Raw genomic sequence first — 17461 nt, 5'->3', positions numbered from 1 at the left:
TTTGCTGATATTGTTTATTCTTATTTTTTACAGGATTTTGCTGATAATGTTATTTATTTTTATGTTTTTACAAGATTTTGATCTTATTGTTTATTCACATTTTGTTTTACATTTTTGAAGTTGTTCTCGTTGTCATTATCGCGGTTGTAATATTCGCAACACTTCAGCCATTATATCCTGCGACCTTCTTAAGATATCTTTTGTTATAGTTATTTATCTTCCAGAAATTTTGAACTGAATGCTTTACTTAATTTGCTGGAGTATTTCTTCCTGATTTCCAGGTCTTCTAGATATTTTGTGTCAGATATTTTTCCTGGCGTTCCTTCATCAGCTATTGAAACCACAGCAATACATTCTAGAAAAAGAATGACCAACCTTTCTATACATTTAGTTGTATAAGCTTCCATTTCTCATGTCCAATTCAATGGTTTATTACTTAAACGTAGTAAAAATAACATTGCAGTATTTTATTTCTCCAATTAAAAAAAATATTTTCTTCAAATATTCTTTATTTTACATTTTTTTTCTCCAAAAATTTGTTTACAAATTTTAATTTTTTTTTTCTAATCAAATGTTAATTTGAATAAATGTCATATTTTGATAAAAATTTTATTCTTTAAATTATTTTTTTATTGGACAAAAGCAATATATCAATGACAGAACGATTTTTTTTTATATACATTCTTTCCACTTAGAATGATGATCGCAATTAAGTGAGAAACGCCATAACGATCACTTCGTTTTACAAGTCTCATCATCTAACAAGATGGAATCTTATAGACGAACGCAATTTGAACAGAGGCTCATAACTCTAAAAGTCTCCGTTGAGACTGGAGTAAATATAAATCCGCCTGAATGAGAAGATTTATCTCTTTCTCTCTTTTTTTAAAACCCTCTGCATCTTGAACGATTGACCCTAGTTTAACTGTCGCCATGATCAAATTGCTTGATGAAGAGTTGTCCTAGGTTGCATATTAAATCAATAACTTTTTCCCCTTTAAAAAAAAAAAGATACTAATGCCATCACAACTGTCAAAGACTACGATATTGTTATTAGTGAACTATCAACACAGTACTGCTGTCATAGTTTGGGCTGGTGAATCTCTGTCCCATTTGAGAGTTCTTGAGAAGGTAAAGACATATATGTGATTTGATTGGCTACACCCTTTCTTCTTCTCTGCGCCCTTTCTCTAACAAACGTGGTGTTGCTAGTCTCAGTCTTTTCCATACTATTATAACATGTGTTCTTCAGAGTTGTCTAATCCATTCCCCATTTCCTTTGTTAAAGCTCGTTGGATTCATCGGTCTCCATCAATTCGCTGTTTTGATACCTCATTGTAATACAGCATCTTATTCCAGTAGCTTCTTCCAAAGAACTACAAGCTTGTGGAATTCTCTTCTTGCTGACTGTTTTCCTCCTATCTTGGTCTTTTTAAGACTAAGGCCAACAGGCATCTCCCATCTTTGCAATGATCATCTTTTGTTTAAGTGGCTTCATGTTTTGTCTTAAGCGATTTCCATTAATATAAAAAAATTAGATGTTCAGAAAAATAATGAAAGATTTCAGATATTTGTGTTATTTCGATTATTCAGACTACTATTACTATCATCAGTGTTATTTTCATAACGATAAACCTAAACGTAGATTCCATGAACAAAGCTTCTTTCTTAGAACTGCACACCTGTGGAACTGTCTCCCGTTTGCCTGCTTTCCAGCTGACTACAATATAGACGTCATCAAGTCCAATGTAAACAAGTTCTTGATGAAGCGTTCTCCTAAAGTAATCCAATTTACCAAATTTACACTACTAACGATTACTATGATATTGTCCCATTGATTACTGTTTACTCTTTAACCCTTATTTCTCGAGTGGCCTCTGGGCCTTGATAAGTGGTGACTCCTATGTAAAAAAATAAAAAAATAACCTCCGACCATCTTCAAGTGTATCTTGTCAAACTCGGGAATCTTTTTATTGAACTGGAGAATCTTTGTATTGAACTCGAGAATCTTTTTATTGAACTTGAGTATGAGCATGGAATTTCAAACGGAATCCTTTATGAAATTCACGGGAATAGCATGCTCTCATTCGAGCAGCAACGATCAGTTATAAGTCCTAACTAATTTTAGATTATTACTATATATTAGGTACAATAAAATAATCGATAGAGAATTGACTGTATAATAATAAATAAAAAATCTTCATGAATCAAAATATATTTAAGTGTATTTCACAACCTAGTTACATCACGGGGCGTGGGGGGAGAATGCTACTAGTATATATATAATACATGTACCAGAATTTTTTCATCCTAAATTCTAGTATACAATTAAGCACACTGTAGAAACTATGCAAAAATAGAACTGAGCGCAACAGTTAAATGAAACCTAATCATCCAATAAGCAACTATAAAAAAATGAATAATTAATCAGTGAAAGTTCGTTCGTTTTTTTTTTAAAGGAATATGCAAATTAGTTAACCATTATGCAGTTGCTTATATACCGTTAATATTAAAAAGTTTGTTTTAATAATTTTTAAATAGAAAAACGTTGGGTATGATATTGCATTTTGATTGACACATGTGTTTGCATAGATAATACTATGGAATAAGTCAGAGAGAGTTGCAACCTTCATTGAAGTGAGTGTTCTTAATGATTGCGGTCTGAACAGAGCTGAAAGAGAGAAACAGACCAAATACCAAGGTCTCATGTATGATATGAAAAGAAACTGGAATCTTAAGGGGATATCAATCATACAAGTTATCATAGGTGCCACAGGATTTATGAAGAAGAACCTGAAGTCCTACTAAACTAATATTCCTGGAGAACCAAGTGCAAAAGAGATTCAGACAATTGCACTTAAGGGGACAGCAAGGATACTAAAAAGAGCTCTCGGTTGGTTTCAATAAAAAAGCGGGGCAATGTTGGCAGCTGGTTTGGCTGCCCCATACCCAGCATTACAATCTTCAAAGGAAGAAAAATAAAAAAAATAAAAAAATACTGTTATTGAATAAAAGGTCATTCATTATTCTACACAACTAAAGATATAGAAAATTCACAAATAATAAAAATAAAATTCATATAAGATTTGATCATGTATCTACAAAAAAGTGACATTGCTTTAATCAGTTTGGTCAATAAGACTATGGTAAAATGAAGACTGAATTTGTCTTTTGTAAATTTTTTATGCCCCCCAGCCCATTAGAAAATTAACCGTTTATTTAAGAACAGTATCACCTATGCAAACATGAGTATCAATCAAAGAGTAGCATTATATACGACATATTACCAGATAAAAATTTATTTGTTTACTTATATAATGTATACACAAGGTGACCCAAATAAAACGGGCCCCAACTCTAATAAGGCCCCTGTTTCTTAGCGTTTTGTCCGAATGAAATGAAACTTTGGTCATAACTAGTTTATTATATTCAAAACATCACATCAAAACACTAGGGTCTTTTGCCTTTTTTTCTCCGTTCTACAGCATATGTTCTAGATGGCCTCCATTTAGCTTTTGTTTTTTTTGGGTCACCCTGTATTTGTGATGAGATGATTCGAACATTATTCCCGATTCCGATTCAATAGCTGATTCTGTACTAAATTCCCGATTCCGATTCTTTATAAATCTCTAAATGTTTAACAATACAGTTGTTATTCATTCCCGATTACCGTAAAAATACACGTTAGGTATGCATATATTTTCTCAAGCGTGAAAAGACACTTGAAAAAGAGGAGTTATAGATTTTAGTTTTAAAAGTAGTTTAAAAATCAATAAATATTTATTATTTCATCATTACTATCAACAGTGAAAGATTTTGCTTTAAACAAAATCAAATAAAAAGACTATTGAAAGAATCGTTTTTGGCATCGGAAAATTAACACAATTTTACAGGTTCCGATAACCCTCAAAAGTTCCGAGTTTTCCAATTCCCAATTCCAATTAACCGCCCCAACACTAGTATATATAGTCTTGGAAGATTTTAACCTTCAAAACTATATAAAATTTTCGTCCTTTGTTGGAAAATTATTTTGACAGTAAGTCAATTCATTTCCAATCGCTAAATCAATTTTCTATCAAAAATTCACAATAGTTCTAATGTAATTTTATGGACCATCAGTTACCATGAAACACTGTTTCGAGGAGTTAAAAAAACAAAATAGCATATTAAATCATGACTCCTCAGCAGTGTTGATCAAACACCACCTCCTAAAAAAAACAAGAACAAAAATGTTCCCGATATTAGATTTAGTTTTTTGCTCCAGATTAATTAGGCTAATCTATTCATGTTATCAAAAAAATATGTCTTCCTTATCAGTGTCATACGTCCTTGTCCCCCCACCCCCATAAATAGAAAGTGTTTTGTTATTTACAAAGCTGGTGTATTTATTAGGTTCGAATGAATCCATTATACTACTTATCATCCCCTTCTTTGTTATTAATATTATTTTATTTATTTATTTACATCATTATTTACCCATAATATCTATCTATTAGTTTTTAAAAATATATAAAAATTAAAAATAATATATATATATGTTTCTTAAATGAGGATTGGAAATCTATAAGGAAGCTCAATTCAATTACAGAGCAATATAGTGAATGACTGACAAAAGTCTATATTCCAAAGTTCATGATGCTGACCATCTTACAATTTATTCCTTAAATTCAGTTGACATTTTTTACAATTCTTGACAGTATCTGTTTCGTAGCATAGAGTCAATCAATTATTATATCAATTAGTGAATCTATTTTGCCCTTAACTCATCAGAAGAAATAGCAACAATCAATCCATCAAAAGGAAATTAAGTGCGTTTTGACATGATTAAAATCCGAAAATTGGAAGAGAAGCTGTAAATATCTTATATGTTTACATAACGCCATTTTCGTGTGAGTATATATATATATATATATATATATATATATATAAACACACACACACACACACACACACACACACACACACACACACACACACACACTAGCAGGGTGTGCCTGATTTTAATACATGCAGATTTCGTTTTTATTATGACAGAGTCAATTCTCTATTAAATAGTATATCTAATAATAATACTGATTTTAAAGATAATAAAAAAAATAACTTGGGTACCATAAGCTAGAATCGAAACCAACACAATTAGTTCTCCAGGAGGACGTTGCTATCTTCCTGCAAGAACTGCAAAAACCTAAAGTCATCTCCCCTGATCAGGATATACATGCAACTGGGAACAGCTTATGAATTTAATATTCCCTTCACACTTCCTTTTTTGGCGGAAGCCAGATCAACCCGCCGAGAGTGAATGCTGCTGGCATAATGGCATAAGCATGAGCCGTGCATTTAAAATTTTAAGGTCAGTTTAGATGCCAAGTTGCCTCCTGACTGACGTTATATGAAAGGTGTGGGAGGATGAATTTCTGTTGACCCATGGGAAGGGACAATTGAATAAGATAAAAAGTAGAAAGATTACAACATCTGGTGATCTTTTAGTAGAAGAATATCTTCATCAAGCTGAGCCTTGCAACGTGAAGGCAGATTACGTTATTGTTATTAAGGATTCTTTTGTTGCATGGTATTGATGAGTCAAACGTGAAAATGGCAAGGCAAAGATCAAGATCAGTAAGGTTAAAAGGTCACCAAGCAATGCATACACAATGATCTCAATCAGCAGCAGGGGGGGGGGAGGCGACGATGGCTAAGTGGTTAACGACACAGACTGGTAACATAGGTCTGCCAGGTTCGAGTCCAGTTCGTTTCACAGAAACACTTTCACTCCTTCTGTACGTATCCGATGCCTTTCTAAAAAGAACTCTATAGAAAGACATTGGAGAAACGTAAGCCAACAATATTCATCCGATTCATTTGAAATAAATAAATGACTGAATCAATTATGCTCAATAACAACAATAGCAATTGTGGTTTGGAAAAAAAAAAAAAAAAAAAATATTAAAAAAAAAAAAAAATTAAAATTAAAAAATTAATTCCGAGTCAGAAGTTGCCGCCCCCGCCCCAAGGTTGGGAGTCGTCCCACTTCTGCTTCCAGAGTTGGCTAAATAAATAAATAAATAAATAAATAACAACAAAAAAATAATAATAAAAAAAAAACAGCAACAACAATAAAAATAAAATAAACACCACTAGCTCCTGCAAATATTGCTAACTCTGACTGACTCCTCAATGCTGATCAGCACATTAGACCTTCTAAAATCTCACATGATTATGTACTGATAACGAAGGGGAGGGGAGGTCTTCACAATGCATGCAGGGTGTCCATAAAGTTTGGACACATAGGTAAAAATAGAAGATTTTATTAAAATAACATTCAATATGGCGTCCTCTATTTCTAACGCAAACAATGATGTGTTTAGCAAAACTTTTGGGAACTCAATGCATAAATACATATTGTTTTCAATTTTCACACATTCACTGCTTATTCGTTGAGTCCAGTATATTGGATGTGTGATTTTTGTGGAGTACACTTTCTCTTTTAGCGTGTCCCCCAAAAAGGTTAGTTTAGAAGTAAATTTCTCTAAGTCGTCCAACGTATTCCAGCATGTAAAACATGTTAAGCTACTGCTGTTGCTGATGATTATTATAAAGAAAAAGAAGAATGCCTTGTGAAATGCTGAGTAAGTTTAATACAGGGTGTCCCAAAATAATCTGACACATTTCTAGGTAAAAAAAAAAAAAAAATCAATAATTAAATAAAGAAGATATTTTTTTTTACTAGCGGGGACTGTGGAAATTCCACAGGTGACTCACTCATTCATATTGATGTTGACATTCTGTAGATGTTCAGCGTAAATGAAGGCACTCTGGTATTATTGTACCTATTTACAATGACTCCCCACGGGACAGAGTTAGACACCAGAGTCGGTTTTTAACGCGGAGAAAAGGTACAAAAATAAAAATTGTCTGTCGTGAAGGATTTCTCCTCCACTAAAAGAGAACGAGAAATGGAAGTGCCGCATCTGAAGAACAGATTGTATTTATTTGCGTCCCCACTGAGCAAATTAGGCACAAGGCCGTTTTTTAATGTGGAGAGAGAGGGAGTGGGGAGGGAAAAGGGGGACCAGCTCCCGAGAGGTGGGAAATGGGAGCTGGATAGTAACTGTTGGTCTGTAGGGTGATCCCTACATTGACCAAGGTCTGATATGTGGGATTACCCCCACATATGGTCTTTGCTTGCAGTATCTGCCGGAACAGATGGTATTTATTTGCTCCCCCACCGAGCAAATTAGGCACAAGGCCGATTTTTAATGTGAGGAATGAAGGGGAAATGGGGACCAGCTCCCCGGGGAGTAGGGGAGCTGGATAGTGACAATTGGTATGAAGGGTTGCCCCTACATTGACCAAGGTCTTATATGTGGGGTCGCCCCCACATATGGTCTTTGCTTGCAGTATCTGCCGGAACAGATGCTACACTTTGATCTTGGCCAAAAGGCCAAGAGCTCTTTTGTTAAAACTGCAAAAGTATTTATGTAAGCAAGCTGGGACGCCTGGCGTAACCTGGTCGTAAAGTATGCTTAAATATATTTTAATTCTTGCAGATTTCGTATATATTATTATAGAGTTAATGTCATATCAATTTTTATATATCATAAAGTTGTGATTTCAAAAAGATATATATCCGTATGACTTGGGTGCATCAGCTTGAATTGAAACCGAAACCGAAACTTTTGAAAAATTCTTGGTAAAATTATTCATTAAAAGAAATGGAAGTCCATAACAATTAAACGACAATCACTCGGCTGTAAGCGTGACACACAAAATAACACACACGCTATCCTATTGATATATAGATTTTTTTAAGGTATGTATAATGGCATTTTGTTTTAATGAGGTCAAAATTCATTTAAATTTGTATTTATGCATTTTTTTAAACAAAATGTTTCCAAATCATTTGATTTCTTTGCGTGATGATATTGGTTGGCTCGTAGAAAATCACACGAGTTTTTCTTTTGAGCATATTTGAAGTGAAAAGTATTCAGCCACCGCCCTCGATCTCTTGAAGAATTAAAACGAGCTATTCGTTCTGAAATTGCCGCTATTCCACCCGAAATGATCTATGTGTTAGCAATGATGGGAAATATTTAACCGATTTAATATTTTAAAACTGTATGAAATAAAATAGTATTCTACTTATATTTAAAAAAAATAAAAGTATTTTCTTTGTTTAATTGTTATTTAAATTTTTTTTTTTTTTTTTTTTGACAAGCAAATGGGTCAGATAACTTTTGGACGCGCTGCATGTATTTAAATTAAAAAAAAAAAAGTTTTTAAAATAAAATACGTAAGAAATACGTTTATAAGCCAAATTATAACGCAATATTATGTAAAAAAAAAAATAAATAAATATTTGTTTAAAATTAATATTTCGGCGATATACGCCGTCATCAGAATTTTATATATTTTTTTCCTCACCATGGTGGTAAATAGAAGAATACAGTTTAAAAAATTAAAAAAAATTTTTTTTTTAAAATCTCCGTGTTGTTCGTCAAAGTGATATTTTCAAATGATGGAAGATTACGTTTGGCGCGCATCTTTTACTTTCATAAAAAGATCTTATTCCTTTAAGGCACACCAATGTAAGTTGAGAAACTACAAGTTGGATTTTAAACCGTTTACAAGCGTGTCTAATGTTTCACAGAAATCCAACGGATATCCAATTTTTTTTTTTTTTAATCTAAGAAACTGAAATGCAATCTATTTTTCGGCGCTTCTACATTATTGGGACGAGATTTTGTAGTCGATAGTATGGAGTTTTCACATAAAAAAAACAATGGTTTCAACCGATTTTTTTTTTTTTTTTTTTGTCAATTCTAATAAGTTACAATGGTAGCTTACAAATTATGCAATCGAAAGTAACTGAATATTACTGAATTTATCAAACAAAGCAACTTTAATCGTGTTAGCAGGTAAAAATTGCCGCCATCTTGTTTAAATCAAAACGGAAAATTACCTCCCTTTTGAACTCTCCTGTGTCTTACGATCGTTTTCATCAAATTCTATTTTTTATTTTCTTTAATAAATAATTTTCTACCTTACCGATTTTCGTAATTTTTGGATATAATCATCTTAAAAATACGAAGGATAAGTAGATACCATTGTTTCATGAGAAATTCAGTTTTACGATTTCGTCCTAATAGTATAGAAGCGAAGCGCCAAAGATTTTATTTCTTTAAGGCACACCGATGTAAGCTAAGAAACTACAAGTATATTTAAACCGTTTACGAGCGTGTCTAACGTTTCAAAGAAATATACGGATATCCAATGTTTTTTTTTTGTTTTTTTTTTAATCTGAGAAACTGAAATGCAATATATTTATTATCATTTTGTTTTAGATGAGGCCGATAGGGCATTCTACCAGATGCCAGGCATTCACCTACTATCTCATACATTCCAACCGAGAGATCGTTTTTAAGATTCTAATCACACTTTTACGTGCAACTGTTTGTATCGCTCTTCCACTTGGTTCACCAGGTATATTTGCCAGGAATTTAAAAAAATTCTTTTTCGTGAGTTCGGTTGCTCCTATAATTACTGGAATAATAGAGATCTTCCTAAGATTCCAATTTCTTTTCATGTCGTGCATAACACCTGGGTATTTTGGTATTCGAGGATACGTCCTCAACAGTTTGGCAATGACATTGCTTTTGTCCAGCTGAGGTATGATTCTGTTCAGGTCTGCTAGGTTCACCCCCACCCAACTTTTATCTTTTACTTACCTCCCAGTAACAACGTAAACGACTTATGGTAGAACCGACTTTCTCGGACCTCCACCCCCTTCTTGGCATTGGTCCTTCCCTTATTTTTTCCACACACAATTGAGCGATGATACTTGACTTTTGTATGTTTAGCGTTAATCCAAGTGATTATGTAAAAATCATTTCATAAAATAAACAGCTGGTTCTTTTATAAGACAGGGGCGCGCGTTCGAAATGAATATTTCTGTTTAGAGCACAATTGAACCATGATACTTGACTTTTGAATTTTAAACTTTAAGTGAAGCCAGTATTCTCTACAGTGCAATAGACAACAATGTATTATCGACTAAGTCACCGCGGGAAGGCATGTAAAGCTTCTTCACGGTACACTGCAGAGAGAGAGGGGGGGTTAGGGTTAGAGAGGGGGGGTAGGGTTAGAGAGGGGGGGGTTAGGGTTAGAGAGGGGGGGTTAGGGTTAGAGAGGGGGGGGCTAACTAAAACAGGCATTCAATCGGTTTGATAAAAAATGGGCAAATTTCACCGATTTCGATGACAATAAAAGTATGAGAGGGTGGAACATTTGTTGATTCTCGTTCAATCCCGAAAAATGTTGAGTTTTCTTGCTAGTGTATCTCAAAAGTGTCGCAAATCTATTTTTAATTGCTGGTGGCCATGATTTTTTTTCTTTTCTCTCACTAGTTTTAAAATATTATTCACGCTACAAAAAAGCAAACTTTCAACATGAATTTCTGCGTTTAGATTAATCCATAATGAATGAATGAATGAGGATGACTTTTAATGGTCCCGTTACGTCCACTGCGCGGGCATAGTTTCCGTCATTCTGCGTTTGTGTTACTGTACACATAGATTCGAAAAAGTTGTCAAAAAAACAAATACACAAATAAATGTTATCAAATGCAAGATAAGTTACTCTTCTACATATCTGGAAAAGTTTTTAGTGGTTTTACTCACTTTAAAACGTGTAATTGGTTCGAAAATCATACAATATTTATCGATATACTTTAAAAAGAAAAATGGCGGCATGCTCAGTGTTGAACACGGTAAGTTTGGGAAAATGAGTTTAAACAAACAAATTATACAAAATACTGTTAGAAACCCACCGAATATAGGTCCAGTGCAGTCCACCTACTCGTTTTCCCAAACTTACCGTGTTCAACAGCGAGCATGCCGTCATTTGCATTTTTCAAATACATGGGTAAACACTGTATGTTTTTTCGAGCAGAATAAACACGTTACATTAAATAAAAACACAAAAAAAATATCCAGTTAGGTAGAAAAATAACCTATCTTGCCTTTGCTAACATTTATTTGTTATATATTTGTTTTTCTACAACTTTCTCGAATCTACGTGTAATACAAATCCGTCATGTTTTTATTAACTTTATTATTTTGTATTGCCATCTGGCTTAGAGTTAGTGTTAATAAAGAGAATTAAATTATATATATATATATATATATATATATATATATATATATATATATATCATCCCTGACACTACTATTCACAGCAGCATGTGGTTTTCTTATAACGGCATTGTAAACTGCCCTTTGTTGAAAGAGAAAAAACAATGTTCTTTATAAACCCTAACACTAACACTGAGTCTGGGTGGCAATATAAAATAAAAACGGAAACGACGTGACGTGCGCAGAGTGAGCTTAACGGGGCTGTGAAAAGTAAATTTATCGTCTAAGGGTCCGTTAAAATTCGATTTCGCATATATTGTTTATCTTAAATAAACAATATAAAACAAAAAGAAACGAAAGGTTAAAAACATAAGATCCAATGTTTCATATTAAAAAAAAAAATCCGATGTCAGTAAGGTTGCGAGTAAAGGAAACACGTGCTGTCTGTGGATAGTGGATGACATTTAAGCACGTGTTTTCAGAGTCATGAAGTGTCAGTTGTTTAGTTGGGTGGGAGTGGACTTGATTGATGATGCGATAATCCGAAGTAACTCCATTAAAAGTATATTATATATCGGGGGGGAGTATATTATATATGGGGGGGTATATTGTATATCGGGGGGGGGGAAGTGTATTATATATCGGGGGGGGAAGTGTATTATATATCGGGGGGGGAAGTGTATTATATATCGGGGGGGGGAAGTGTATTATATATCCGGGGGGGGAGTGTATTATATATCGGGGGGGGGGGAGTGTATTATATATATCGGGGGGGGGAGTATTATATATCGAGGGGGTGTATTATATATCGGGGGGGGGGTGTATTATATATCGGGGGGGAGTATATTTTGATATGAACAAAATGATAGATGAAAGAAAGAAGGTAAGTTTAAGCGCTCAAATCCGTTTTGAGCTTCGATGACTCTTGACATTATTGTTATTTTTTACTAGAATTCGTACTTAAAAACGTAGACTTTTTCTTGCATACACAAAGAAAAGCGTCAATCGCTTTCGCTTTGCTCCTCCTATTTATTTACAGTGAATTCAAGAATGTTCTTTAAAACTTAACATCCCTACGAAAGGATTGGTCCTTTTGTTGTATGGCATATCAATCCTTTTCGGGTTATTTAATGCCAAATCCAGTAATTTTGGGGAAAAAAGTTTTATACAAGTTCTTTATAGCTTTAACTATTTATTCATAGTGTTTGGCTTGCTTGTTTTGTATGGAGGGAATTTCTTTTTGTTTTTAACTTTGCAGAACATGATTGAACTTTGCACAGGGAAAGGAAAAAACAATAACATCAATGTTTGGTGCATTTTAGGTCAAGAAACCAATATCGATAAAACTTGCGGAGTTTGCGCTGTTTTACGGTTGTTGTAAATATAGAACGGAAATTTTAATTTCATTTCGTTTTAATCTTTTTTTTTTTTTATTGTGCCCCCCAAAACTAAAGTAATCGAAAGAATAACATTCAACAATCGCACGTTTTATGTATAAAAAACAAAAACAAAAAACTAAATATTTTTTATGTATAAAAATAAAGTGTTATTAACAAAACGTAAATAATTTAATTTTTAACCGGAAAAAAAAATCAATTGGGTATACCTTTTTGTTTTTTGGGTGCTAATGCAGATCCGCGCTATTCTTTAAATCGTATTTCCACGTTTAATTAAAGTTTTATTATGTTTTTTTTTTATTCAATTGTAAGGTTAAAGAACAGAATAGGTACAAAACACCCTCCCCTCCCCATGTTAAGAATGGCTTTTTAAATAATAACGTTATTTCCAGCACGGATCACTCTGCATTAGTACCGTTTTTTTTTTTTTTTTTTTTTTTTATGTAGGTTCAACTCACCGTTTACATTAGAAATGTCGACTTCTACAGATTTTCGATTACGTTTTACAACGAATAAACACTCAAACCTACGCATGTTAAGAACGTCTTTCGGAATAGATACCCCTAACCTTGTCAGCATACCAGAAAACCTATAAAAGTTGACATGTCGAATGTGAACGATGAGTTGAATGTAAAAATGTACCGAATTTAAAACGAAAAGTTAAAAAAAAAAAGCGGATATTTTTTTAGACAGCCTGCTCAGCAGGTAGCTCCAGACCATACGAAAGGAAATAAAAGCCAAAACAAACACAATCATTTCTTGTATAAATTTATTGTTTGTATAGTTGTTTGTTGGCTTCTCTGCTAAATTACCGATTGTTTTATTGAGACAACATTACACACATGAATTGAATATTTTTATTTACAGTCAGTATGCTGGCTGCTCTAAATTTGGTGCCTGTGCATTTTTACGAGCTGTGCTTTTTTTTTTTTTTTCTTAACAGGATTAAATTCAATTTTTATATAATCTGTTGGTTATTAGATTATTAGGTGAAAGTACAGAATAGTTAAAAGCCAACCCTTACTTCATGTTAAGAATGGCTTTCTAAATAGTAACGCCATTTCAGCAGGGTCCTAAACTGCACAAGTACCGATATTTTTATTCTGTAATTATATAAATAAATAAGGTTTCGCTAAGAGCAAAATGTAATATCTGTTCTGATACTTTACTTGTCTGTCCTCGTTCAATGAAAGAGAGGTCATTCCAGGAGGTAATTTTTATTTTTGTCCCAATCCAGAAGAGCACAGTTAATTTTAAGAGCACACACAGTTAATATTCGATTAGGTAAGGGTAAAAACAAAAAACAAAAACAAAACAACAAAAAAACAGCTATGTTCAAATTCTGTAAGTACCAAATTTTATTTGGGGGTCAAGAATAAAACCGCAAGCAACAGGTCCCATTTTGAAATTGATTCAAAGAAAAAGTGGTGCCTGTTCAAGGAGAGGCGACAGATCGCATTTTTCAAAATATGTCCTTTTAAGCAAAAATAATATTACTTGTCATAGCGAAAATAGTAATATATATCCAAAAATTACGAAAATTTATCGTGTAGAAAGTTATTTAAAAGTATTTTTTTTACGGAAAACTGGGGAAACTTGCATTTTTCGCAGATTTTTTCGAGTAAACCATGAACATTGCAGAAACAGGGGACATAATTCAGAAAGCATATTTTAGCTTACATCGTAATGGCGTCCAGCATGTTTAGCCGATATCGAAAAACTTTTCTTTACTAAAAACACTAAGCAGTTCTACTCGATGAATTTTCGTAGTTTTTGGATATATTACTATTTTCGACCTGACAATTCAGTAAGTAATATTGATTTTGCTCAAAAGGACATATTTTATTAAAAAAAATCGATGTGTCGCCTCTCTTTGCCGCACCGAAAAATTGAAGACTTTTTTATGCTTACATTATACTAAGTGTTACTGTTCCTATTCCCACTAGGGCAGTTAAAACACGAGGCCGTTTTTTAATGTGAAGTGCCGAAGCGGGTTTGTATTACTGTACACAGATTCGAAAAAGTTGTCAAACAAATATATAACAAATAAATGTTATCAAAGGCAAGATAAGTTACTTTTCTACCAAACTGGATATATTTTTTGTGTTTTTATTCAATGTAACATGTTTATTCAGCTCGAAAAACATGCAGTGTTTACCGATGTATTGGAAAATTCAAAATGGTGCCCGACTCTCTTTAACACGGTAAGTTTGGGAAAAGGTGTTATAAATAATAAACTAGACAAAATACTATAAAAAAAACGCCGAATATATGTCAATTTATGTCATGGTAACATATATTGAGCGAATTTCTAACAGTATTTTGTCTAGTTTATTATTTATAACACCTTTTCCCAAACTTACCGTGTTAAAGAAAGAGTCGGGCGCCATTTTGAATTTTCCAATACATCGGTAAACACTTTATGCTTTTCGAGCTGAATAAACATGTTACAATTGTTACATAGAATAAAAACACGAAAAATATATCCAGTTTGGTAGAAAAGTAACTTATCTTGCCTTTGATAACATTTATTTGTTATATATTTGTTTTTTTGACAACTTTTTCGAATCTATGTGTACAGTAATACAAACTCTGCGAAGCAAATACAGGTCCCCAAAAGGGGAAGACTGGATTAAGACAAAAATAAAAGTGATCTCTGTCTAGTAGCGTAGAAATTAGAAACAGCACTTTGCTCTCAGCCAGAGGCCAAATGTCACTATCAATCAGGTCATTATCAAATGTCAAAAACTTTTTTCATAAAACCAAAAGAAAAAATAATAAATAAGTTACATAAATTGTTTAGAAAATTGAATTTAAAAGTTGGTACTTGTACAGTTTAATCAAGACATAAAAAAAAAACGAAAATATTGAAAAAAAAAAAAAAAGTAATATTGTACGTACCCGTTATGGAATTAAGTTCTCCGAAAAAAATATTCACAGTAGTTTTTTTTTTTTTTTTTTTTTTTTACAGCGGAAAAAAAAACAAACACCGAGCAAAAGGTAGTCATGTTTTTTTTAGACCACGAGGAAGGAAGAAACGCTATTATTTAACATGGGGAGAGGGTGTCGACGCTTAAGACTGAGTTATCTTCCCGTGGCACCCGCCTCCCTTCCTCGTGGTCTAAAAATTCAAACATGGCTACCTTCAGCTTGCTATCATAAAATATTGTTTTTCCACTAAAAAAAAAATAAAAAATAAAATACTTGATCAAATTAAGTGAAACTTTTTCGGAGAACTTCATTCCATAACGGGTACGCACAATATAACTTTTCTTTTTTCAATTTTTTTTTTGTTTCATTTTTTTAATGTCTTGATTAAACCGTGGCGTACAAGTACCTAAAAATTAAATTTTAAAAGTTGGATATGTATTTGTATTGAAACGAGTTCCACTCGGAGGCTCTTAAATGCGAAAAGATGCAGCATTGCAGAATGCAGCACCTAAAGGAGACCGGAGGTTACATCAGCCGAAACGCTGTGAATATAACAATCAAGATGAGGACGATAATACGAATGATCCAAACTATATCTTATTCAGATTTCTTATGCTTATGTACACCGCGGCGCAGAGCGCAGCAGCATTAAATTTAAATGTTACGATATCTTTTTTATTACTTGTTAGGTGAAAGTACAGAACAGTAGTTACAAAGCAACCCCCTCCCCATGTTAAGAATCGCTTTCAAAATAATAACCTTATTATTTCAGCGCAGTACAATAAGTGCATAAGTACATTTCCTTGTTTGTCCATTATATTATCTAGCATTAAAAATATATTTAGTTATTTTTAAGAGAGAGAGAGAACCTGTCATGCCCAAAAGACCGGATGTGGCACGAGGTCGAATTGGGCTCATCGGTATTCCCCAGTGGAGAAGAACCAGACAACCGGCAATAACCCTGTCCCTTTCAGCAAAAGAAGGTAATACCTGGTTGTCTCCTGGGATTGAACAGAACCGCATTCGCATTCCACTCTGATATAAGCACGAATGCCCCTCTGCTGGAGCGAGAGGGTACAATAATCTGCTAGTTTTTATTTACTCGCCTCCCCACAATGACAGAGTTCAACACAGTCATATATAAATATAAAATAAAAATTACAATTGAATTTACCAAAATGGTCCAAGATGGTAAAATTAAAGTAAATTATAAATATTAAAGAATTAATATTTATAAAATTATCTCAGCCAGATGTAAAAGCTCGATAAAACCAAATAGGAAATAGAGCTTATAATATGAGCAAGTAGTTAATAAAATATGTTAAAAAAACACTTTGAAATGAGTTAAAAACATATTTAATCTGAAAAGGAAATACTAGATAAATGGATAGTCCTTAATCCGCAGAGTTTCGAAGAAATACTCTCCTTCTCATCAGAGGGTAGGAATTAGCAAAATGCGGGATCGGATTTTGCATGCAGAAGTATTTGATGAAACAACAAGTAAGTCAAAGATTTAATCCATATATATATATATATATATATATATATATATATATATATATATATAAGTTGACCAATATTCATAGGGACGTTTACTAAGCAGCATCGATTGTTATTATTCTAATATTGAAGGCAGACGATTCTCTTTATTTTTAAGTGTTGAAATTAATTGGTTAATTTAAGTCACGTGGGAGAAATCCTTGAGTGTAATTAGTGGCGGACACAAGCGGTCAGAAGCAAGCATAAATAGTGGCGCCTGGAAAATCCAAATCCACAAAAACAAACAAAAAAAAGGAGGGGGGGGTCTAGATGCAGATAAAAATTCAAATTGTCTCAGTTTTGAAAGAATTTTCCTTCCCTGACCGAGAACAGAAAGGTGAAGTGTAAGGATACAAGACAGAAACTCGTGGGAAAAACATAACCAACAATAACAAATCAGAAAGCCCTAATCATTTTTTTATTTTAATAAATAAAAAAAAAAATACAAACAAACACAAAAAACTT

At 33.1% G+C, this 17461-nt stretch overlaps 1 protein-coding gene across 9 annotated transcripts in view; it reads right to left on the bottom strand.

Annotated features, from left to right (window-relative positions):
• LOC145280045 (uncharacterized) overlaps positions 1 to 17461 on the bottom strand; it is a 434510-nt gene that overhangs the window by 240416 nt on the left and 176633 nt on the right. The gene's annotated exons all lie outside the window — the stretch shown is intronic.

Source organism: Euprymna scolopes, chromosome 7 (assembly GCF_053919585.1).
Source record: "Euprymna scolopes isolate OS-2025 chromosome 7, ASM5391958v1, whole genome shotgun sequence".
In the NCBI taxonomy this organism is placed as follows: domain Eukaryota; kingdom Metazoa; phylum Mollusca; class Cephalopoda; order Sepiida; family Sepiolidae; genus Euprymna; species Euprymna scolopes.
The sequence above is the reverse complement of the archived record's forward strand: the minus strand, read 5'-3'. Positions and strand labels throughout refer to the sequence as shown.